The sequence below is a fragment of the Eutrigla gurnardus genome, assembly GCF_963514095.1.
Source record: "Eutrigla gurnardus genome assembly, chromosome: 8".
NCBI classification, from domain to species: Eukaryota; Metazoa; Chordata; class Actinopteri; order Perciformes; family Triglidae; genus Eutrigla; species Eutrigla gurnardus.
In genome coordinates, this window is record NC_139922.1 from 3,247,938 (window position 1) to 3,275,040 (window position 27,103).

The 27,103-nt window shown below is 42.9% G+C and overlaps 1 protein-coding gene across 1 annotated transcript in view; it reads left to right on the plus strand.

The window, feature by feature from the left end:
- Positions 1 to 269: 269 nt before the first annotated feature.
- Positions 270 to 27,103, plus strand: part of plxnb1a (plexin b1a) — a 259,098-nt gene continuing 232,264 nt past the window's right edge. Inside the window, exon 1 of the mRNA XM_084015437.1 lies at positions 270 to 382. The gene's annotated coding sequence lies outside the window, so the exon portion shown is untranslated. The remainder of the gene's footprint in view (positions 383 to 27,103) is intronic.

Here is a 27,103-nt window from a genome sequence, read left to right on the forward strand (position 1 = left end):
TAAAATATCGACACATTTTTTTCCTTCTGAGGCGAGACAGGTTTTGAGGACTTTATTTTGAAGGCGTCACCTTGACATTTCCTGTCCCACCCTGTCTGATTCGGCGCATCTTGTCTCAGCTGTGTCCGCTGCCCACACTGTTGTTGAAAGTGTCCGTCCCGAGCGCAGCCGCGGCCGAACACCAGAGCCCGTCTCCGGTTCTCTGGGCTGGACTTCGTCTCTCTGCTAGAGCGCCTTCTTTGCCCGAACCGCCGCGCTCTTCAGGGAAACGCAACGTTATCGTGAAGCTGAACCTCATCAGACACTTTGTTCGCGCGGATGCGAGGCTCCGTCTCACTCCCAACCATGGACGGTTGATTCCCACTCCTCACTGACCCAACAGGTAAGTTTATTCCAATGGAAATACATACACACATAAATGAATAATAAATAGTAGGCGCTCGTGAACAAAACATACTTTTCTTTACGCATCAGTTTGTTTGTCTGTTTAAAGACACGACCCTGGTTGTTGGCTGGCTCGGCGAGACACTTGCTGTGATGCACGGTGTAATCGGAAGTCTGACATTGAATGTGAGTTCAGAGGCGAGTGCAGAAAGTTGGAGAGCGCGACTTCTTTTTTTCTGATGGACATACAGTAGCTCAGACACACACACACACACACACACACACACACACACACACACACACACACACACACACACACACACCCGTCAGCTGATGTAGGAATGTGTGTGAGCTGTGTGAGCCAAATGTCAGATGCTGTGTTCACCTTTGTTTGTTCCTTCATTATGGAAACAGAGAGGACCTACTTTGACGATGGTATTTGAACATCACACGAGCTTAAGTGGCATTTAGATCATTCTCTGATGGGTGATGGTGATGGGCAATGATTGAAATTAGGGCTCTTCCTCCATTCTTTTCATAGCCATGCAGAGATGAGTTGACATGCTTCTGTGTGTGTGTGTGTGTGTGTGTGTGTGTGTGTTCAGAGACTTTCAGCTGTTCAGACACCAGGTGAGGCTTGCACTTCAGAGCATCCCCCCTCAGTCAGTGTTGTCCCCAGTGAGCCTGCGCTGTCTGAGCCTGGTGTATCCGAAGTCACACCTCTTCACTGTGAAGCCTGTTTAGGATTTTTGCCGATTTATTTTGGAAAAGAGCAGCGGCTCAGAAACGGATCTCCACGTCTCCAGATATGATTTACTGGTTCTTGTTAAGCAGTCGGTGCTGCAGGGAAGAAGGAATACAAAATCTTTGGAAATCGCCTCGCCCTCCAACTCTTCCTTGCCGTTGCTCGAGGTCCCAGCATCCACACATGTTTTGAATGGCTGGCCATCTGCTTACTCAGGGTCTGTTCCCTTTGCACGGTATCACGTTACCTACACTTGAGTGGTATGAATGGGAGTGTTATGGCTTTATCAGAGACCGTGGGCGTGTAAAAAGTAAGCTCATTCACAGACTTCAGTCCAATCTGTCACTCAAAAACACACCTCCATACATCAATACAGTTAAGTTATTGACAAGGAAAGGCCTTTTAACAATCAGTTGAGAAAATGCAGCTTATTTTCTTTATAACAGCACAGCAGCCACATAATCATCCATATGCTGTAATGTAAAGTACATGTATAACGTATGTAACAGCTGGGTCATTAGGTCAGGGTTGTGGTATACCGCTGCACTAACATTGTTCATTTGCTACGTACGAGGAACTACTGGCGTTTTATCTTCTTCGGATCTGCGCTTTGAGCTCATTAAATCCGCCGGCAGCGTGTCGCCCTGGTAACGCATCTTCACTACGTCACGTCTTTTCCTCAGTTTAGATAGAACGCCGTATCGCCTCGTCTCTCCTCTGATGCGCCTCTGTGACGACCTCCGTTACCGTCTCAGAGGCAGAATATTCTGTTACGCCTTTATGCCTTGGAGGTTATTGTAATATTGTATTGTAGTGTAATGCTTCATATAGGGACTGTGGTATATTCTGAGATGGTTATCGGACTGTGAGAATGTCATACTGGTACAGCCCCAATGAGAGGTTAGCTAACAACCTTTGCTAGCATTTTTACGATGGACAAAAAAGCAAATCCTCCGATCTGGAGGATTTTCTGATTGGTGGATTTCACTTTGGATGATGAGAACAAGAAAGGTTAACAATACATAGTCAGTATTGTTAAAACATAATATAGTAATATTGTCCAAAAACAGTGTATTGCATCAGGGATCCTTAACAAATACCATTCTGCAAGAAAAAAACATTTTTTTTTTGTTTTCTCGAGAAGAGTGAATTTTTCAGATAGGAGGTTTGTGTTTCAGCCATCATTACTACTACTTGTTGGCTAAAATACTTAAGCTCCTGTCATGTAGTAATGTAGGGATACATGATATGACCTTTTATTTGCCGATACAAATACCTGGGCTTTGGGTATTAGCCGATTCTGAGTACTGAAACAATACCAAATGGCCTCAATAGCAGTGTTTTAATTCATAACCTGTATGCCTCAATGTGTGGAAGCATCATTATTTTTTGTGTAAGGCAAAATCAAGCTTGATAAAATAAACATTTCATTTTAGACATAAAATATCCACGAAACTTGTTGGCATAGGAAGCATGATATACCTCCGAACAGCTGACGTAGCATTTCTAGCAGTAGTTTGTTGTTAGCTCCCTCAGCTATGTGCTCGACTCAGCTATATGTCATCAAAGGTAAACATAGAACCGAATGGAATCCAACTACATGACTCGGGACGGGCCTGACATCGGCACCTCCTTTGATGCAACAGAAGTATGCAATACGCAAAACACGCTCGTACACCTCGGACCAGTTACTGCTCCGGACATACGTTTGCACAACCGTCTCCTTATCAGAAGCATTAAAACGTGTTCAGGAAGTCAAACATTTAAATACAAAAAACAACGCATTCATTTCAAAATACAATTTGGATTTTATTTTATTGCAGATACAAGGAAAAGTAGATGCCTTCATATTTCTACACTCATCTGATGACATTTGGCAACATCAGCCGTTTTCAGGGTTTAACAAGAGATGATCGAAATGTCAAAACTGTGGCCACTTCTGCATGCAGCGCTTTTCAAATCAGACTGTGGGGTGATTATCCCCATTCTGCGGCACGCAGGAAGTCATTGGTTTACCATCGGGACCTCAAACCTCTCAGACACACAGAGGGTGAATGGGTCGGAGACCACTTCAGCTGCAGCTGGTCACTGAGAAGCTCTGCAGCTGAGATGACTATTTCCCCCAGCCTTGTGTGCCAATCCTAAAAGTGATGCTGTCGGGTTCGGATGCAGCGAGGACGATGTGGCAGGATTTCTGGGTGTCGAGTGTCGCCACACTGGGGGGTTAAGTAGTTCCCCTTTTGACGGTGTGAGAACTGGACATGATTTCAGTTTTTTAACGGGAGAGGAGAGTTTCCAAGTCAACCCCCCTCAGCAGGCTTCTTCTCAGGTGTCACATACTGTAGTAGGATGTGAGCTATATTTGTAGCAGTCACATTGTCAGATCAGGCATGAGCGAGGGAAAGAGAGAGAGAGAGAGAGAGAGAGAGAGAGAGAGAGAGAGAGAGAGCAAAGGTGGTTATAGCGAGGTAGTGAATGAGGAGAGGGATGTTAGTGAGGACAAAGCCATGAATGTTGTCCTTAAGTGTGTAAGTGTGTGTGTGTGTGTGTGTGTGTGTGTGTGTGTGTGTGTGTGTGTGTGTGTGTGAGAGAGAGAGAGAGAGAGAGAGAGAGAGAGAGGGAATGTGCATTTTGATGAGAAATATTTTGGGCGTTCCCCACACTGCAACAGCTGGTGGTCCCTTGTGGTGCATTCTTCTGTCTGTGTGTGTGTGTGTGTGTGTGTGTGTGGGTGTGTGTGTGTGTGTGTGTGTGGGTGGGTGGGTGTGTGTGGGTGCTGTAATGACTGTGGGAGTGGAGATTCCACAGAGAACACTTGCTTGGCCGCCACTGAGGCCGCCGGCATCCCTGAGAAGATCAGGAAAATGAAGGCATTGTGCAAATCCTGAACCCGGGTTTTTGTTCCGCTCCTCCGTGTGCCACCATTGTGACTTGAATCTGGACGACATGCTCCAAAATCTTCTATCCCGATGAAGGTCATTTCACATCTCAATAGCAATCTGTATCACAATGAAGCATTTAGTCTATACCTGCATCAAGTGCCTATTTTGTACACAGGTTGAATTCAATGAAACTCACAAATAAACGTATAAAAGTAAAAATTCCATATAATGAGTTTGTTGATCGCATTGGACAGAGTGGTTATGTAAAGTGTGATGTAAAAACAAAACCGTAACGTCTGAATGATATTCCCCTCAAAATATTTCACGTTCAATTTTCTGAAAAGTTAGTATGTGCTTATTATTATCAATTAAGATGATCACAATATCTCCATATATATGATTTAATTATGATATGATTCCATTGACATTTTCATGTAGAATTAAGTGCGACCCGCCTTGAAGCCACTTCTTTATTCAGTTATTTTTGTATAAATATTGTAAACGCTTCAGGAAGCCCTGGTTGTGATAACCCCTGGCAGGGTTGATCAGATCCCAGACCTCAACAGATCAGACCGGCAGCTTAATAAATACTTCTCTTCATCAGCAACAAGCTTCTATCCGCTGTATCCCCTTCATCCTCTCATCCTAGCAACGCCCCACACACACACACACACACACACATGTATCATGATGGGCCTTTGAATACCTTCACATTCATTCAAACGGCATAAAGAAAAGCTACTCTCAAGAATTGCATTGGAGAAGCTGTATGGAAGTGAAAAAATAATAATCTTCCACAAAAATATTTTATGCTCTCTTGAATTGATTCTTACCTACGTCAAAAAAAAGAGTTTCAGTGCTAAATGGGGTATGAAGCCAAATAAATGAAAAATTATATTTTATTATTTTATAAATTTAAATCCAATGACTGATCAGCTGTTTCTGCTGTCAGTGTTTTCCTGGAGAAGACAAGTGTAATTTACGGTGCTAGACCACTAGGGCTGCAGCTATCAAATCTTTTTGTAATCTACCAATTATTCCATCGATTAAACGAGTTATTGGATAAAAAAATCAACATTGTAGCCTATATAGTTCCCATATACATAGTTCATTTCTTAAAACATTTGGTCAATGACTATGAACAGGAATAAAGATAAGAAAGATAGATTTTTTTAATCTCAACACCAACAAGAAATAACCTAAATGTTACCATCATGTCACGCCGACCGCGCGTGTGTGTGTGGAAGCTGGTGAACTAGTGCATACAATGTTTCTGTATGTTATTAATAATAATCATTTGAAAGTCAACGTTCATATTTAGGCGTCAAATGATTTTGCAGGAAAGATGTCTGCTCTATTGTTCTATTGTTCATTTTCTATCATTTCTATTATCTGGATGTTCATAAATACTAGGGATGCCTAGTACTTAATAATGCCATAACAGTTCTTATTATTACTTTGGGAGAGGAGAGAGCATGACGGTGAGTGTATGAAGTCAGCAGCTCCAGCCCACTGAGAATGAAGTCACGGCTGACATTGCTCCTGCTCTGCCGCCTACCCGAGAAGTATCGCCGTGGTAGTATCGGGGCACCTTTATGATTCAAGTACAAGTACACGTGACCAGTATCGGACCGATACCTGATGCTGGTATCACGTTGCATCCCTAATAAATACTATCATGAGTGATTTAAAAAAAAAAGTCAAATTAGAAAAAAATATACAGGATACAAAAATAATGATGCTGGAGTTCATATGATCTATGATCATCTTATCTAAGATTATTTCATTGTTTTTCAATTAAAAAGTATGTTTACTCAAAAAAGATGTGCGTCTTATCTGTGACCCAATGAAAAAAATGTAAAGTTATTCCAGTATGTTTCAGTGCCATTTTAAGAGTTTTTCGCATATTTAATAGGTAATATAGTGGATGTCAATGGTTATGGTCAATCTTTTTACAAATGTCATGCAACTGTTTTTTCAATTTGCAACTCTCCAGCTTTTTATTGGATGATAATTTTGTATACCATTGTTTTTCTTAAAGCAGTGTCATCAGTAGGGGGGTTTAAATAACACCCAACCCTATGTAGAAGTAATTTTGATTAAAAAATGAGCAGCATCCCAAATTAGAAAGAAACCATTTACTGTAATTACATTAGCAAGATTAGTCACTATGTATGTGAAATGTAAGCATCTAATACAAATGCTCAAGATGAACCCTCACTCATGTAGTCCTTAAATCTAATCTATCCGGTCATGAGAAGTCATGCCATGTTAAACCTAGAGGGCGTGGTTTTTATTGTTCTGGAGAAACTCCCAGTCAGTTATGTCTGTGCCACCAGCCCCGTCCCTGTCCCATTACCCAGCTCCCTGTAGAGCCTGCAGCCTCGACACGAAACCCGTACACCCCCAGCTGCCCTTTTCTGTATCCCTGCCTCAGGCCATATCCACCATAGAATCACAATATCTAGATGCTCCTTGTATAACCAGGGTAAGTCATTGCAGCACACAGATAACTCCAATGAAATGTTGATCTTGATGTGGAAGCTGCAATGTTGTTGCAATGTCACGATTCACAATGTCTGAATGCAGATTTAACGATATAAACAAAATATGGTGTCTTGATATTTCAGCCAAATATCTCGATAGCTGTACAATATGACTATGATTTCACAAAAGTGTAGCAACATTGAAATTAAGCATTCTTAAATAAACAGCATAATAGCATAATAATACCAAATGGACATACTAAACAGATAGGCCCTACTTAGCAAAATATTTGATGCAATGACATTTTTTAAACAAATATATACTGTAATGTTATTATTGAAATGTGAAATAAATGAAATGTAATGTAAAAATCTTAAATATCTAGGATTAAAAATAAAAATGATTAACCCATCCCTATACACGACATCACTCTCTTGTGCGTCCTCCTTCCTAATGCGGCGTTCACACCGGACGCAATAGACGCGAATACAATCGCGTGAGACGCGTGTATCGCGCCGCTTGATCATTTTGGACTATTCGCTTCATTCGCGTCATTCGCGTCATTCGCTTCATTTTTGAACCGGTGCTGCTCTAGTGGGGGAAACGAGGGCAGCGCCGGCGGGGAGCGCCGGCACGCCGGCGGACCCTCCTCCTCCGCCTCGGGGTACCCGATGCCAGAGTCCGTGAGCCTCCTCCGGGAGCCACGTCCCTCGCACCTCTCCCCAGGGAGAGTCGGGGCCACATTCGACTACGACCTCAGATCAGACGAGACAACCCGCTGAATTTAAGCATATTACTAAGCGGAGGAAAATAAACTATCTAGGATTCCCTCAGTAGCGGCGAGCGAAGAGGGAAGAGCCCAGCGCTGAGTCCCCGTCCGACGGGCGGGCGGACGTGGGAAATGTGGCGTACGGAAGACTGCTTGCCCCTTAAAGCCAACATATTTCCTTGTGATGGTGATGCTTTTTTAATTGTTATATTTGATCAGATTTGACTCAAGTTTCAAGAGCAAAATAAAGCATTGACTTTCGACTGTTTCTGACTGGTGGCATGAAGCATTTGGAAAACATTATACACTGTTTCGTCCTTTTGTGTTGCTATGCAACAACTTGGGTCCATGTTTACTTGTCATGTCATTCACATGAACTGCAAGTGGGACTGTGAAATTGGTGATCCATTGAATATATGCTAGCTTAATTAGCATTAGCTAAATCTGCCAACTCCGGCAGAATTGGGTTTATGTGACGGACAAAAGCACTGGGTTCATTTCAAAATAAATGTAACATCAGTGCCAGGCATTTGCATGATCAAATGTTAGCTTTGATATAGCTTCATCGGGAACCAGTCAGCTACATCGATCCATCACAAAACATCACGTTCCCGTTCTGTCTGTTGCACTTCCGTGTTTGTTTGAGGTCTTTCTGCTTCGATTGTCAGACAGAAATGTGGACCCAGTTGCCTCTAACCAGAAACATAACCCCCCCCCAGTCAGTGGCCCCTGGACAGTTGCCTTCTGACCGTGTAGAGCTATGCTAGCAATTTGACCGACTCACAGGTGGAACATTCCCCAATGCCTCTGCATTTGTCCACAGGGTGTCTGGTGCGAGCTGTGGATTTTGTAGTACAGGCAACTGGCATTAGTGACCTAGAGGTGTTTCATTGTTAGCTTGGAAGACCGGGCTGGAATTAATTATCCCTGCGGTAAAGGACTGAGTATCACCAGTGGTCAATGAATGATCAATATCTTTTGGACACTTGTCAAGATAACATTCTTGGAATTGATTGATCAAAGGAACCCAACTCAACTGCTTTACTGAGCTGTCAATTGAGCTAATGGATTTGGGATTTACTTGTTTGTACACACCTTAAGTAGGTCCAGGGGCTGTTGCTAAATCATCTTATTTTCTCTTCTTGTCTACAGGGGCTCATCCTCAGGTTTATCTGCAGTGAAGGGGATTTTCAGGTTGTCAGATTAGATCCCCATAGATGGTGGAAGGGTTAAATCCCCTTAGGCTTCTCAAGAGAAGGGGATCTTTCACAGCAGCACCACATGTGTCTGGGACTCTTGATTATCAGCAAATTATGTCTGCATTTATTTTTTCAGTCACTGATATTTACTGAGTTGTATGCTGCATGAATACAAGTAGTTTTGAGTCCCAGTTTTACCGTTTGACCTTGCCTCTGTGAATTCCATCAATTTCATGCATTATTTTTTCTTGTGCTGCATATTTGTAGGACGTTAATATCGTCACCTGGTGTGATTGAATTGATCCACTCTGCTTCTTTCTCACTACTTTAAAGTTTCTTTTATTTTAAGTGGATTCTCATAGTGTTTACACTGTGGAATCAGCTCACTCTGTTCATCCGATTTTTAGGTTGTGATGTTAGTGGAAGTAAAATCCTCTTTAGTCTCCCGCTGATTAATGAAAAGCTGAGGGAAAGTAATAAGGTTTAAGATTAAACTACTTCCAGGGTAAGTCTGCTGGCCACCCTTAATACGAAGTTCACTAACTGTCTTGGGCAGATACATCTGACCACTGGTCCATTAGAAAGCATTACAACTGCTTTTTGTCATGTCAAAATCAATTAATGGAGATGCATTTGTCCTCTGTCAACAATTGGTTGTGAGAACCAACATAAAACTGTCGTCAAATATCTCATTGAACAAACATGGAACAACAAGTGTTGTAAGGTATTCCGATAATAGTAAGACAACAACAACGCAGCACTAATAACTGCTAAAAATGTACTGATGAAAATTAGGCTGAATCTGTCCAAGCATCTCCTTTAACTCGTAAAAATGAATTCTCATTAATGTGAAGTGGACAGAAAGGAAACGCAGTCCAACAGTAACGTTCTCTTCACAAACACCACTTCAACTCAACCAGAGCTTTCTACAGTTACTGTGGTGTCTTCCTGCTTTTAGCAGCTTTCCCTCGTCCACAGGGGCGATTTTAAACGCGTATTGCACGCTTGGTGGGCCGACCAAGCCTGCAATACTGGGAAGCGGCGCGTCCACTCGCGTTTAAAATCGCCCCTGTGGACACGTACCTTCACCCGCCCGAGTAAACGAGCGACGCGGGGAACACCGAAGCCAGCTTGGGTTGCAAGATTTATAGTGTGCGCAAAACAGATGTGCGACTTCAATCCCGCGTCGCGCACGGCCACGTCCATATAACCTGCATTGTCAGTAACAATAAGCGATGCCGTGGTTGGGTTTTTTAAGCTCCCTGTCAGTAACAGCTGTCTGTAAAACCTCAGCTATGTATAGCTCACAAATCTCGCGAGACGGATTTTTAACGCAACGGGAAATATCGTCAACTTTAATCTCGCGAGATCTCGTGGTACGAGATCTCGTCACACCCCTAGTGAATGGTGGTTTAAACTATAAGTGTTATCTTACCTAAATCTACCTTTCTCTCACTGTCTGTCTCCTTACTGGTCTCTCTGCCTGCCTCTCCTCGGGTCTGTGTGCTAGCACAGTTCAAAGAAGTGTTGAAGATAAAAAAGCTAAGAGACTCAGAGGAGCAGCTTTTCATTTAAAGGGGAATAGCGATTCTCCACCTTAAAGGTCAGTCCACCTTAAGTGTTCGTGAGCCAGAGCAGCCAGTTGTTGCTAACTTTGGGGCCAACCCCTTTCCCGTCCCGTTGCTTTAGGGTATTGGGTGCAGTTATATCTGAGTAGTTATATGAGTATGTGTACACGAGTACCCGGTATCGGGTATGCATCCTTAATATTTGGTTAATTTGGGCAGTTTAAACAATTTATTTTGGCCTTGCTTGGCCTGGTGGGGGTTCCATTGAAGTGGCGCATCACCATGTCTATACCATCATAGGGGAAACACTGTCCCTACTGAAGCCCAACAAAGTGTAGAACTTAAACCATGAAGCCATACTCGTTATTCTTATTCTATTCAGTCACAGATAATCAATAGGAAGTTCCCCTTTATTAACCATCTAAACTGATGTAAAAGGAATAGTGCTCACTCTCTTGCTGATGTATTTTTTGAGTTGTTGGCATTCCACTTAAGCAGTGAAACAGTTTCCCAACAGGAAATGCTGATCTCATTCTATGTGAGATTTATCCGGAAGGTTGATATTGAACCTGAAAAGTGGCTTTAAATTACCCTGCTCTCCAACTCACCGGAACTGATGGATAGATGCTTTGCTATTCCGAGCCTTTGTGACTCACGGTTTAATTAGATAAGGACAGGAGAAGTATGCCGTTCGGTGCTGAATGGTGAAATGTAGTAAAAAGACCCTGACTGAAGGCAGAGTGCAGCAGAGAAAACGATTCTGTGTTTGCTCCAAATGCAGCAGCTGCAGTAGAAAGAGAGTGATCGGTTTTACTATGGCAGTCAAAAAAGTCTCAGCCTCATTTCTGTGATACAATTGGCAGCGAGCTGCGGTAAAACATGCGTGTTTATAACATGAAAACCAAGATGATTGATGTGAGTAATCCTCAACCCCTATGCTGATTTGTTCTAGTAGGCCAATACTATAGTTACATGATGCATGAACCAACAAGCCATTAAGCCAGGAAAATAACTAGTGGTGATGACATATTTTGGTGTTGAATGCTGGTTTAAAGACAGCGTTCTGCTTTTCATCTTTAATATCATTGAACAGGATCTGTCGTGATCATTTGGCTGTGCTGCTAATACACAAGCAAATTGTTGCAATAATAATTTGAAAAGTTTTGAATCGAAAACCATCATTTTGAATTCATGAAGTCTTGATTATTTCTCAAAAGACATTCTCAAGTTGAATTTGAAAAAGTTTATTTGCAGTATACATATTACACCCCCCCAACCCCCCTTGAATGGGGGTTTAGATTTTCACAGTGGTTAAAGCACAGCTGACCACGCAGCGGGAGAACAGGAGGACATGATACAAACACAGTAACCAGATCTTTAGAGTCCTCCTGAATGTGTGACAGCTTGGTAGTTATGTCTTATTATATCGACCATCAAGTCAGTGCTTCATACACAGACTACTACATCATTCAGTACAGTTTGATTTATCTAGCCCAAAGCAAATCACAAATGTGATTCACTCACTCTACTGACCCTGAATACATACTGGTCATGGTTATGGACAGGCGATAGCTGCTCACTCTTCCCCAATCTTCAGGAGCCACCCCCCCCCCCCCCAAAAGCTATGCACCATGCTTATTATTGTAATATCACGCCTTCACATGAAAGTAGTTGGACCCAATATGAGAAACAGACCAAAAGCTGTTATTATGGTTATATGTGTGTGTGTGTGTGTGTGTGTGTGTGTGTGTGTGTGTGTGTGTGTGTGTCCAAGCTGTCAGTGGTCTCCATTAGTTGAACAGTAGTCTGATCACGTCTGCTTGTCCAGCTGCCGAATCACCCCCTACCAGGCTCTTGCTCACACACACACACACACACACACACACACACACACACACACACACACACACACACACACACACACACACACACACAGTTTTGCACCGGTTTTCATTCCTTATACTAGACAATTTGTAAATATAATCCTTGACTAACTTAAATATGATCTTTACCAAATTCGTCATCCTATACCCTTCCACACACACACACACACACACACACACACACACACACACACACACACACACACACACACACACACACACACACACACACACACAAATGGATCTTCCTCTCCTTTTCGTATCAAGGCAGGTCTTGATAGGCCATGTCTGTCTGCCTCTCTGTCCTCCCTCCCTCCGTCCCTCCCTCCTGTCATTCTTTGCATCTTTTCTTTTTCCTTGTTCCACAGTTTGACCCCAGTTGCCCTTGACACATGCATTTATATAGCTTCTGCCAATCAATACAGGCTTGTGTGTCAGATGTTGGGTCCACTAATTGAAACCAACCACAGCCCATGGTGAGTGAGGATGAGCATCTCTCCGTGTGCATGTGTGTGTGTTGGATTGATGAATGAGGAGGATGGAGGATCTGCCACATTCACATGGTGATCACCCATTCATGCAGCTTATTGTTGAGGACACAGTTTTTGCAAGATCTGCATGAATGATTGGACCACAATCCTGTCAACTGATGAATGTAGGCTGAGAGGTATGGATTAAAAAAAAGTAACAGCATTTTTAGCCAACCATTCCTTCTGAAAATGTAAATCAGGTCATTAAAAAAATATAAAATGATTTCCTAAAACAGTTTATTGCCTTTAATGATGATACATTTTTTAACTTCTATGCATACATGAAGCACTAGAATAAATGAGAGAACCCTTTCACCATGGAAGGGACTTGAACACGTGTTGGTTGCGCTGCATTGGGCAGCTGCACTTGTAAACTCGTCTATTGACAAAGGAGAATGCAAATTGGGCGATCCAGAAGAAGCTCTTAGCCTTTAAGCTTTGCTCTGTGCAGCCAAGCAGGTGACAACAGAGCGGCGTTGCTTTGCCGGATGCCATAAAAAGGTGCAGGCAGGGCTTTTGTGGACTATAAAATGATTTACAGACAGTATTGTCCGTTATGGCTTCAATTCTGAACTGGAATAAAAAGGAAAATGGGATTTGGCTTGGTTGTGTTGAGTAAAAAGAAAACAAAGGGGTTGGATGGGTGGCTGAAGGGGCTGCTTTCAAAACAACATCATTAATCCCAAGCATCAGTCACACTATTGGCATTAATAATGCATTTTTAAGCAGCAGTACTGAAACGGTGATTGGATTCAAGTCTATATTCAAAGATTCAGCAGCAATGGTGGGCAACCCTTGGAGCTAATCTGCTTCACCCAGTAACCAAAAACCAAGTCATATTTCATGCTCTGCCTCGTTTGAAACAATAAGGAGAAACAGGTTGCATGGCAATTTACAGCCATTTAGTTTGTCTGCATAACAAAATTTAAATGAAAAAAAAAGCCATTATGAAGAATTATGGGATGATAAAGCTATGATTTGTTGATCCTGTTTGTGTGACAGAAGGGTCTAACATATGCTTCTGAAAAATACATCTGGGAATAACTGACTCACCGGGTTCAAAATGGAAAAACGAAAGATAAAACCTACAGATCACCTGGTGATACAGACTGAAGCCAATGGCAAGGAACATGGTTCCTGTAAACCAGATGACGAATAGATTAATGATTACATTTTGCTAAAAAATGGCAGCATACACAATGTGTACACAACTGTGAGGGCACTGGTGTGTGTGTGTCCCTGTCTGTGTGGACCAGTTAGATATTCTGTTTGTTTTTCACTGGTCTGAGCACAGCCAGAACCATGTGGGCAGGCAGGAGGGTCTCTGTAGAGCTGCAGCGGTGGTTTGGCTTTGATCAGGATGTTTGCTTCCACAGTGCCCCCCCTTAACTTTGCATGCACTGAACTCAATCGGACTTGTTTTATACAGTCTTCTGTTGTAGGTGGGTTTAGTTTGTCTTTGGTCAATGTTGATGTTTTCTTACCATTTCTGTTCTTTTTCTTGTTTGAATTCACTTCCCTCTCTCTCTTTTTCATCGTCCCACCAACACACACACACACACTTCCCACTTCTCCCTAGGTTAAACCCTCTAGTTTGATCAATCATTGATGATCCCAAGTGTCCTGAGACCTCAGGGGAGTTCCTGATTGGCTACTTCCCCACAGCTACCCCACAACACACACACACACACACACACACACACACACACTCACACACACACACACACACACACACACACACACACACACACACACACACACACACACACACACTCACACACACACTCACACACACACACACACACACACACACACACTCACACACACACACACACACACACACACACACACACACACACACACACACACACACACACACACACACACACTCACACACAAATCTTTTCCATCCCCCACTCCTTGCTTTTCAAGATCAGAGTTAAACCTTACCCATTGCTCTCTCTCTCTCTCCCTCTCTGTCACTCTTTGTCTCTCTCTCTCTGTCTTATTCTGCTTCTCTATGTCTCTCTCCCTTTGTCTCAGTCTCTCTCTCTCTGTCTCTTTCCCTCTCTCTCTCTCTCTCTCTCTCTCTCTCTGTCTCTCTCTCCCTCTCTCTCCCTCTTTGTCTCTCTCTCTCTGTCTTATTCTGCTTCTCTATGTCTCTCTCCCTTTGTCTCAGTCTCTCTCTCTCTCTCTCTCTCTCTCTCTCTGTTTCTTATCTCTCTTTCTCGTCTCCCTCCCCACTAGACGGAGGAGAGCCTACTTGAATAAGAAGCAGTGGGGTTCCCTAAGCCATTAGCCATATTAGTGTTGGGTCCGTGCCCGTGCCCCTTCTCCAACAAAGACCCGTTAATCCTCCGTGGGGCCATTTGGTTGCCATTTGTCTTGATTTACTGACTCATAGCCACATACTGTATAATGTTGTACATTGTCTTTGGTTGTTTTTAAGTTACTAGACTTTAAGGTGGATTTTATCATAGTGAATATTACCAGAGGTGTGGAATCGAGTCACATGACCTGGGGACTTGAGAGTCTTGACTTGGGACTTGACAGTCTTGACTTGGGACTTGACTTGGGACTTGACTTGGGACTTGACTTGGGACTTGAGAGTCTTGACTTGGGTCTTCACTTGGGACTTGAGAGTCTTGACTTGGGACTTGAGAGTCTTGACTTGGGTCTTGACTTGGTACTTGAGAGTCTTGACTTGGGTCTTGACTTTGGACTTTAGAGTCTTGACTTGGGTCTTGTCTTGGACTTGAGAGTCTTGACTTGGGTCTTGACTTGGACTTGAGAGTCTTGACTTGGGACTTGAGAGTCTTGACTTAGGACTTGTCAGTTCACACCTCTGAGTATTACTCCAGCTGATACAACAACACACCAATGTTGAACAAGATACCCACTGAATGAGAGTGAGTGAGTGTGTGAGTGTGTGTGAGTGTGAGTGTGTGTGTGTGTGTGTGTGCGTGTGTGTGGGTGTGTGCATCTGTGTGTCTGTCTGACATCTCGAATCCTCTCGCTGCCGTCCTCAGGGTTTTTATCACATGCTTAACCTTTGGCAATGATGCCTTTGTCTCCGGCTCACAATCACACGCCTCACACCTTCAACACAGCCAGGCTCCACTCATCAATCATCTTTGATTTTCTGCCACAGATTCAGATACTTACTGGGATAATGTCTATGCGTTGTGTGTGTGTGTGTGTGTGTGTGTGTGTGTGTGTGTGTGTGTGTGTGTGTGTGTGTGTGTGTGTGTGTGTTGATTGCACATATGTCCAACTCTCACATGCATGTTCCTGAGCAAGATGGAGAGAGCACAGTCTATTAAGCATTTGCCAATTGAAAACCTCCCACTCTGAAAGACCTACTGGGGGTGAGGGGGGCGTCCATTTTCTTTCTAATGAAGCTGTACATGGCTATTTGACAGAAGGCCAGGATGTGACTCCCACCTGCCTCCGCTCCAGAACCACCAGTTTGGGTTATTTTAAATCTAAAAAGAAAGAAAGCCAAACTAGAAAATATTATGAATTATGAATTTTTGTAGTCTTCATTTAGCCGATTTGTAGAATCTGGTCTATCCGCAAGATTACAAGCAAACAACTTTGAAATAGTTTGTGTTCTAAATGGAGTCAAGATCAATCAGGGCTATATGCTATGCTAACATTGTTTCACCAACACTCACAATAACCTCCAAATTAGGCATGAAAAAGTGTTTTATTTATTTTTATTTTCATTTTAAAGTAGATATGTTGCTTCTAGTGGCCTCTTTGGTGGTAGATGTAACTGCAACTCTGGGACCTCATCTCCCAGAGTTCCTTTGGAAACCGAACAGTGTCGACTGTATGACATCAGTTTTGATCCTGGTTTCCCCTCGTTGGCGGTCACTTTGCTTCTTGATGACTTTCCTTCTTCACTTCCATTAGTTTGTTGTTTCTTTTTCTTGGACTGGAAGTTGAATGGTCTTCTTTCTCTGCCTGTTGATCCTCCATTGTGAGTCAGCAGCAATGAAATGTACCTGGTCAAACACTTAGACTAGAGCAGGGGTATTCAATTAAAAGTCACTGAGGTCCAAAACAAAAATTTCCTCCAAGTGAAGGTCCGAACCTCACAAGTCCAACTTATGTCTTATAGCCTAACCTACATTTTCATATGGATTAACAATATTTATTGTCAATTTTCAACACTTGTATAGTAATCAACTAAATATTTTACCACAAATAAAATAAAGTAGTCCCAAGCCTTTAAAAACAACACAACTCTTCTCTTTCTTTCCCCTCAAATAATGTCTCAGCATCGGCGTTCAAGCACTTAACTAAATGTTTTTTTATGTTGCCCCAAAAATCCACGATACCTTTAGCGAAGCGATGGTTTGCACGTTTCTGGGCTGTAAATGAATGCGTGATGAGTTGGGTAGATCTGTCATACTGGCCTTGCAGTTTGGTTATTTTGCGTGCCCTCAGCTCGGACTTCAGTGGATAACTTTGCTCAAAATATCTGTGCTTTGTTTCGTAGTGGTGCATCACATTCCCGCTTTTGATTAATGCCACGTTTTCGGAGCATATGAGGCACACGGGTTCGGAACTGCCTGCCGGAAGAATGAACATATATTTCTCCGTCCATTCATCTTGAAAACAACGGTTTTCAATATCAAACTTCCTTCTTTTGGAGCATGCAATGCTGCCATCGCTGTCTTTCTCTTTTCTCTTGCTCTCTCTGGTGGAGGGTAAACAAACTATTTGATTGGCTCAATTCAGTGAAGTCATTGTTGTATTAACTGGAGTAGCTGCGCCCACTGTCTATAGTGGGCGCAGCTACACTATAGACAGTGTAGCTGCGCCCAGTGACCGTCGAAAAAAAAGATAATGCTCTATGAAAATGATCTATTCTCGTGAATTCATCAGAGATTGGTCATGGGTCCGGACAGAACCATCAATCGGTCCGGACCCGGACCGAGGTCCGCCATTTGGGGATGCCTGGACTAGGGGAGCCTGACTCAGCAGCTGGAAGATACCAATTTCCCATTACAAGTAAACGCAGCATACAGTGAGCCTGACGGAAAAAGATCAAACTCATTTAGAGTTTAGCGGGAGTGTGGCCACAGACACGGAGATCATATTTCTGGGCAAAGCAGCAACAAGCGCTTTCATTAGTGGTCACATGATCAACTCACTCTTTGAGCGATAGACGTAAAAGACGATTAAAAAGGTGAAAGTGTTACGGACTGCCACTTGAATTATTCATTTGTTATTCATAGGACTGGCTGGATCGCCATGTCTCTACAGTTTGTTCTTGTATTGTCAGTGTGGTAGTTCTTATCCTATCATTAATAAACAGCATTTTTGATGTCCTATTTTTGTTTGTTTTATCACTGTAATATTTCTATGATGACTTGCATCCTTCTAAATACTGTTACTCACATATCAATGAAGCTTGTCGGTGTTAGATGACATCGGTGTTTTCTAAATGTGGTGTTCCACTCGATGTTCCTTGATCAACATACCTCAATCAATTAGATTAAATTAACTATCTGTTTCCAGCTGGCCTGTAACAACATGGAAACATTATCATTTTAAGCTGTTTCACCCGCCCTTTCTTACCTAAGGACCCTGTTGGGACCAGGAAGTACCTCCCAGTAGATACCCAATGAGCAAAAACCCCCGTCAGACTGTAGAGGATCAAATATAAGGAATGCCTGTCACTGGTGCTTTTTCAGGGATTCAGTGGGATTATGTCTGCATGGATGCCCTGGCTGCAGATGAAAGTCCGTAGTCTTTGCATGCATGCACACCGAGTTGACCAGCCTCGCCAGTGTGGTATTAAGGCCAAGCATTGTTATACTGGTGTTTTACAGTCAGGTAGAGCCCAACAAGCAAGGAGTATGCTGAGAAATGCTTTTAGAAATGTCTCTGCCAACAGCACCATCATGTTTTTATTCATCCTAATCAAACTGTTATTTGAAAGTTAATTGGCAGGCTGACCTACATACACAAAGACATTAAAGGCCCACAGCGATATGAGACTTTTCACCGGGCAGGCTCTTTCATTGGGATGCCAAACGTTTAGCAAGTTCAGGTCTACACTCCCGACTCACTGCAAGAACCAACCAGCACCACTGTTACCACTATATATGCACATATTTATATGGCAATTTGAATAGTTATAAGTGAAGTTTTAGGCTACAGCTGATTAGTTTCAACAGACCAAAAACCTCTGCTGATAAAGAGACTGTTGCTCATTATGCAGTCATCAAAGTCGAGCTGACATGACTTTTTCAACCCTTTTAGATCATATTTCTAATCATATTGTTCCACTATTTAACATTATATGCTGAAAACACTTAACAGTGTGATGGGTGCTCCTAATTGATTCTTGCTGTCTCTACTTACCAATGTGGACTTTTTGAAAAAAAGAGGAACATTTTCTGTATAATAACATTCATAATATTTACATCATTGACATGCTCCAGTCAGTAGAGCACTACCGTAGTGGATGTCACATCTACCGACCCTGCAGCCTGATCTCACCAAACACATGAGATGACTATGACCTCTTGTGTTAAAAGGACGTGCCGGCAACATAGACAATGCAAATAAAGAGTCAACGGGGATCCTTTGTTAGGTCGACACACTAATCCTGAGGTTCAACAGAGAAATCCAAGGCAATGTTGGCATATTTGACATAAAAATGTTTTATTCTCTTTTGAAAAATGCAAAAAAAAAAAAAATGGACATGGACATTAGCTGCAGTATTAGTTATTGTTCACGAGGGGGAAATCAAATTTGAGTCCGACTAGAAAGAGGTGGGGTCTAACCTCGAGTGTATATTTATCTCGTTAAGGAATGATCTAATGCTGTAATGATGCGGCGGTTGTCACTAGCAGGCCTGCAGGGACGACAGCCGCAAAAAAGAATCCCTGGCTAAACATTTAGAAAATGCGTGTCGTCCAGATAGGCCGCCTGACATAGCAGGCGTGGTGGACAGAGGGGTGGGGGGGGGACAGGCGAGAGGTTTTGTTGAGGAGGTGAGACAGAAGGGGAGGCGGGACCGCCTTCACTTAGCATGTTATGAGTCAAAGGTTCGCCGTGGGTCATGAGCTGCGAGCTCATTCATGAATAAAACAAATCATGTTCTCAGATTCTTGTTCCAAAGTCAAACATTCGGCGATGGGTTCCTCTGGGAATACAGGAGGATTTCTTATGCTGGGTATTTCAAAAAGCTTGCTGCATGTTTCATAACCATGAAACTTATTAAAAATGGAGGCGGGGCAGATAGCGGAGCAGATTGTCTACCCTTTGCCCGGAGTAGCAATAACACGTTGGCTCACTGTCGCTGGTCATGTGGCTGGACATGGCGAGCTGGTTTCTTTTCATTGTCGACTCTCTTATTTGATAATAGAGTAGAAAATCCGGCTTGATGTTTGGCAGAGCTGTGCTTACTTTGAAAAAAAAAATGCTAAGAAGCATCTCTGGACGCAACAAGGGACAGAGAGGAGCTGTTAGAACACAGACAGTGTGACAAGCTGATTAAAATGCCCACAGATGGGGAGAGCTAGACCTCCACTCTATTCAATCTGCCCAGGCATGTCGTCACGACAACGGAGGACGACAAAGGCCTTTCTTAGGCTATTGAGTGCTGTGAAAGAAGAGGCGGCCGTGCGTGTGTGTGTGTGTGTGTGTGTGTGTGTGTGTGTGTGTGTGTGTGTGTGTGATTTGGAGCAGAGATGTTGTACAAACTGTAGGTGGTAATGTATGCAGACCATCCACAAACAAATGAATACGCATGCACGTCCCACCTCCCCAGCATTGTGCCACACAATGACCATACCAGCATCCCGATGACGCCATGCTTCATCAAGCATATGGCAGGGCCGCATTCAAACCCCAAATTAGCCACAGACAAGCCATTTAAGCTCGCTTTGTCTTTTTGTAGACGGAATGCAAATGACTTTGAGTGTTCATTTTTCCACTCGTTGTTCCTCATCATTGTGGTAATAGCTCTGGGGATGAGTGGAGTCAACGTTGCTTTCTTTGACATGAGGAGTTCTAGAGCAAAGCTTGCTGGTTCGGAGCACTTGGTGTGCGATGTTGCAGCTTTCTGCAGTGAAACGAGGTGAAGTGAAAAACACTCCTCAAGGGCAGTACGACATATACTTCACAAGTTATTCGCTTGCTTTAAATAGAAGTGCTAAGCAAAAGGACAATTTAGTGCAGATTTATACATCCACATTTATTGGAAAAATACTTGAACATCATATCTTGTACTAGTCAATTTCTTTTCATGATTGTTTTCTCTCTTTGCTCTGTCATGCATCCCTCCCCTTTTCTCATGTTGTCGTTGGGTGTGGCCGGCTGGCTGACTCTCCTACGGTGGCCGGAGAGATCAGCTCTGCAGTCTGGCTGTTGGCTTTTGGCTGCTGTGCTCTCCAACCTCGTCAGCAGAGGCCCTATTTAAGGATCTGACTACTGGCCACTTAACAAGCTGTCTCATACACACACACACACACACACACACACACACACACACACACACACACACACACACACACACACACACACAACCATAAAGACAATGAAAGCACACAGCCAATGCTCTATTCAGACATGCATTTTTAGATTTCTAAAAGACGTACTAATTAAGTGGCCATATTGACTGAGCTCCAGGGCTGTATGGCTCCCAGAGACGTTTCTTTTCCTCTCTCTTCGTCTACCTCTACTTCCTCCTGACTGCTCTTTGATCCTCGAGCCTATTGAATGTTGAAATGAGGAATAGCAGCACAATCAGTTCCAGTGTTGTCGTATATTTTGATGACTTCCATTGCAGTGTTTCACTGACCGTGATCAGTATGACAGAGGACTTCTTGCCCAATGCTCAGAGAAACGATGAAAAAAGATTACCATCCATATCCATCCATCCATTGTCTACCGCTTATCCTGTATTCAGGGTCGCGGGGGGGCTGGAGCCGATCCCAGCTGTCATTGGTTTTCAGTGCGTAAACGCAGAAGTCTTGTGCGTTTCGCCCTGCCGTCCACACGAATCCGGTGTTTTTGCGGCGTGAAAACGCACTTTTTTGAAACCAGCTCTCAGGGTGGAAAAGAAAAAAACGGCACCTCTCCGTTTCGTGATCGTTTTCGTGTAGAATGGCGAAAACGAAAACGCTGACGTCATCGCCCCGCTCCTCGACCCTCGAGCCTGACTTCTTCCCCCGCGACGTCTCCTAACAACAGCAATAAAGGCGGCCTCCATGCTCGTAGCAGATATTCTGCTCGTCTGTATGACGGCGTATCAGGGCCACTGTATGAAAAAAAAACGGAGCTGAGAGAGGGGGGCGATATTCCGGGAAAAAAGTTGCAGATATGCTACTTTATTACGATGCTAACAAACAACCGCTAGCTAACTTCCCATGAATGTAGGCATTTATTTGTCTAATTAATCCATCCCAACGTGTGACAACGCCTCGTCAAGGTCCTTAGGGTGACGGCTGTTGATGCTTATTGTTGGTTTTATTTATACGGGCCAAATTGTCATCTTATGGGTGTTTATTGATCAGGTGGTCCGGCGGATATTTAGCCGTAGCTCTCACGTGTTGCCATAGCAATGGCAAACATCCGGTCACGCTCCGTCTCTTCTTCTGCATTTTTGTAGCAGAAACAGCGCCACATATAGGCCTGGAATATGTACTACAGCGCGCTGAGTCGTTTTCAGTGGATTCGTCTGGACGCGGATTTTCTTGAAACGACGAAAAAAAGTTTGTTTTGTTTCGTGTGTACGGGGCGGGGCCTCACACCTACGGGCAATTTGGAGTCGTCAATGAACCTATCCCCATCCTGCATGTCTTTGGACTACGGGAGGAAGCCGGGGAACCCGGAGAAAACCCATGCTTACACGGGGAGCATATCATACCATAACATTCAAAATGTCTATATTCATTTTCATGGTGCATTATAATATAAATAGGATCATCAATCTATATAAGAATGATTTCAGCAGGATGTGAATATATGAAACCACAAAGTGCAATATGATAACAAAATAATATCACACACAAAAGAACCATTCAAATGTAAAATGCTTTATTTAAATTTGAATAATAATATTTTATCATTGAGGTTTATGTTTCTTGTCCCCTTTCAAAGGTTACTTTTCATAGTGTTTTTTTCCCCAATGACACTTCTGACCTGTTTCATTATTTCATCTTTACGTAAGTACATTTTTAGTTTTTTCACATTGGCATATTGATAAAGTTATCATGGTATCATGATTGGCCTTTCTAGCTGCTCGGCTCGACACCTGCTTTTCCCTGGGAGAGTCTTACTGTCTTCAGGGTGAAACGATCCTGTCATAAAACAGGCTGAGCAAGTGTGTGCGTGTGTGTAGACTCTTTCAAAGGGAAGTGGCTTTTATCCTGTGTCCGTTCAGGGCAGCCTCGAGGCCGGAGAGCTGTGAAAGGGACACTATTCCCCCCAGAGACAGACAGAGAGCCTCTTCAGCACACCGGAGGGACGGAGAGAGAGACCCTCTGTGTCTGCATGTGAACTGAGGGGGGGGAGACGGCCATTGACCCCGAAGGAGGCGACGGAAGTGGAGAGAGGCCAAACGTGTACATCTGCCTCTCATAATATTAGCGCTTCCACTGATCTAACTATCTAAGTAGGGACAAACAACCAGCGGCTACACTGTATATGGATGCACTCCATGGATGGCTCATTTCCCCAAGATCTACAGTCAACAGCAAGGATCCAGACTTTTTTCATGATGGACCTTAAAAAGAGAATTTCTGTCCAAAAAATGTAAATGTTATATATATATATATATATATATATATATATATATATATATATATATATATATGTCTATATAGAAGGACGGCTGTCCCGGGTCACTCCGCCTCCCAGGAGCTGCTGCTGACAGACGACCAGAGACCCTTATGGAACAGAGTCGCTGTGGATTTAATGATGGCTTGTTAGCAACGCTAACGTCTCATGTCTACGATTGCAAGTTCATATTACTTAAAAAAAAAAAAAAACTCAGGCCAGCAGGGGGAAACTTACCGCCACCACTGGACTGGAGTGTGGGACAAGAGAGAGGCCGTGTTCAGACTGTACCTGTCCGTTGAGGGACCGGTGCCGGACGAGGGAAAGCGTGTCTGGTTCATGGGGGAGATGCCTTTGCGGACTCAGCAAGCAGCCATTGAAGTCGCTTCCCGCTCGCCGGCGTATTCAGGCTACTTCCAGCTTCTTATTATTATAGTGCAAAATGGATCCCGTTCTAGCCAGAAGAGCACTGCTACGTGTTTTAGTAATTCAGTCCCTGTATATAAACACAGGATCTGATTGTAAAGAATCGGCCTGTTCCTAATGATCAACCTTTCCTCCATGTTTTGTTTACATCGACTTTTTACATGTGCTTTCCCCGGTCGTACCAAAACGGAGATTTTATTGGCCATATTGGCCAGCATTGTAGTAGTAGTAGTAGTAGTAGTAGTAGTACTTTATTTGCATATATTTTCATGACGCAATCTGATTGGCTGATGGATCCCTCAGAGTTGAAATTTTCTCAACTTTTTTTTTTCACGCGGAGTGGACCCACAATTCACTTCGGCATAACGTGACACAAGCCCATGCAAAGTCAATGAGGTCCGTCAACAGAAAGGTGCAGTCTGAACAGGCCCTCAATCTAGTTGTTTGGGATGATGCGGCGATTTAAATTATTATGTATTTATGTGGTCGATTACGTCGACGAGTCGTCCCAGCCCTTACGGCATGTAAATCAATTCCAATGGTTTACTGGCAAATGTTTGTGCCTGTTCTGTATCTCCCTGCCTGTGTGTGGTCATGGCTGATGTCAAACAGACACTCAGCTGCTCCCTCTCTTACTGTACTCTCTGGGTAGGATCCACAGATGCCAGTGTTGCAGAGTTTGGGGCCCCGGGGCGACTCCCAGCAGACCCACCAGAACATAACAATGCAAGGCAGTACTCCATGGCTCCGGGCCCAGTGTCCCTGGCCCTCACTGTGTTGCTGACCCCACATATTTTATGGGGTCTTAGACATCCAGTGGGCTGTCACGGCTGATTAGGAGCTTCAGAAATGAACTTGCACAACACACTCTCTCAGTGATTAATAAACATGGACAGAGAGGGGAAGAGAGACAGAAAGGAATGGTTAGGGCAAAAGTTCACTCAAGATACCACGTTCTGAGAATTTTATGGACTGTATATCTGCACTTACAGTATATCAACTGTTCTCGTACTGTTGATTGGGGTATGTAACTCTGCCATCAGCAGCTAAAACAAAGTCATCTGGCTCTGAATGCAAAGTTCTAGTCCATCCTCTGTTTCAGAGGCCAGCGGGCCTACAAATCATGTCTGAAAGTTGAACCATCCATTCCTCAGTTGACTAAACTAGATTTATGTAGGACTTTTGCTCTTGCTATCTATTTTGTGTAAACATTTTGATCATAATCACATTGGTTGTACAGATATAAATGTGATGAACAAGGTAGGGTCTGTTATTTGATGGGTTGCCGACATAATTGCATAATTTAGCCCAATCCATGAATTGTGCCCCCCACCCACCCCCACCCCCCCACTCAGTCGACAGCCTAATGGTCTGGCAGAGGTTATTTATAGGTGGGTGGACTGAACATGGCTGAACGTGCTGCATACCAGACCCAACTGATGAACTCTGGAGATTGTTGGTGAACAGCAGGAGAGAATCCACCCTTGTCCTTCTGTAAAGTATGGTGGTGGGATTTACATTACTACCGACCACTTCCACAGTAGTACAAGTAGATGTTTCCCCCGACAACATTAGGGCTGACTATGGCAATGTGAATGAACATGAGCCTCTTGGATCTGCATTGTCATACAAATGATGGATTTGTGCTAGTTATTAGGTTAAACTGCTGAAGAGTAAGCATGTTGATTCATGGAGCTAAAAATCCTTAAGGTTTCTTCAAGACTCAAAAACAGGATGATGATAAAAAAGACCTATCAAAGTTGAAGAGTGGTCATTGAGTTAATGAATGAAGTGAAAATGTTGCATAGCCTTAATAGGTCTGGGATATGGAAAGACATACCTTCCCCTCTTGGCTTTCACATTGACCACAGCTGTATTTCCTGTGCCTCGGTTCTTCCCCTCCATATCCACTTTGTCCCACAAGTCATCACATCTGATCTCACGGTGGCTCATGGGAAACCATCGGCTGCTTGGTAAGATGGGGTCAAGGCACACTATAAATATGTCAGCCGCGGCATGTTAGCGGGTCAGAGAGCAGGTGAGAATCGCTGTTTCAGAGCCCCAAAATATCCACTATCAGCCAAGGTAGCCTATATGACACATTCACTCTTTTTACATCCTAAATTAAGAACAATTGCTTTGGAAAGTGTTATATACAATTTTTCTATTTTGTTAGGTTTGAAAACAATGTTTGGTTGGGTGGTAGATGGCAGAATGTGCGCTACATTGGAATATTGTCTTTTGAGATTGCAGACATGTTGGTTCTGTAATGAACCATAAGCTTTTATAATACACAATGGCAGGCTTTTTGCAATCTGAACTATCATTCCAAGAAATCAGAATGTTTACACAATGAAATATTTTATATATAATATAGAAGTGAGCTGTATAGATGAACTATCTAGTAGTCATCTAATAACTGTGGCACCAGTGATGTGACATGTGCTTGATTCATCAACCACATGATTAGACACCATTTGATGGGAAAAAATGCTCTAAAATTGTAAAACAGAATTTAGAAAAATTAAAACGGAAAACACAGAATTTAGAAAAATTAAAACGGAAAGCACAGAATTTGGGAAAAAATAAAACGGAATCTAGAAAAAATTAAAACGGCCCTTACTACTAGTAGTGAACCAAAACATGGGATTTAGCATGTGATGTAATACTGTGTTAAGTCTGCTTTGATTTTTGCTGCCTGTAGGGGTGTGTATGATAAGGCCAGGTGTGTGCATGTCAAGCAGAAATTGAATGTCAAGTGAAAGAGGAGGTATTTGAAAAAAGTATTTTGACCGCTTTATTAAGTTCAATCGTAGCTAATGGTTTATTTGTTTCCCAGTATTATTTCCTTAATTTAGAAGACAGTTTTGTTTATATTTGAAGTGTAAATTAAATGCAATCATTCTTTGAAGTCAGAAAGATTTAATAAAAAATATTTTTGAAGCGAGTCAAGCTGAACCACGGCTCAAACAAAGAACAGCCGAGACAGTTGTTCTCTCTCTATACCAGGGTGATGCACAGATCTGCTCAGATTGTGTCATGTCCTTTGACTACATTCCCTGTTGCAGTTACAGTACTAACCATACAGATAAAATAAGATATGATGTAAGCCTGACAGGCTGTTGGTCATGTTTAATAAAAAGTACATTCATGTTACTGCTTTGGGGTCTATTTTTAATGTAACCATTAATATGTTTAATAATGTACCAGGTTAGTGCGTTCCTTGTACAATTGACAGCTTTAGTTCTATGAGAATCTATTTCATATCCAAGCAAAATTGGTATTGTAACTAAAATATCCCTAACCGAATCGATATTGAATCGAATCGAATCGGAGATTAAATCGAATTCGGACCTTGTGAATCGGAATCAATTCGGGAAATCAATGGCGATACCCAGCCCTACTTTTTCGATGATTTTACTCA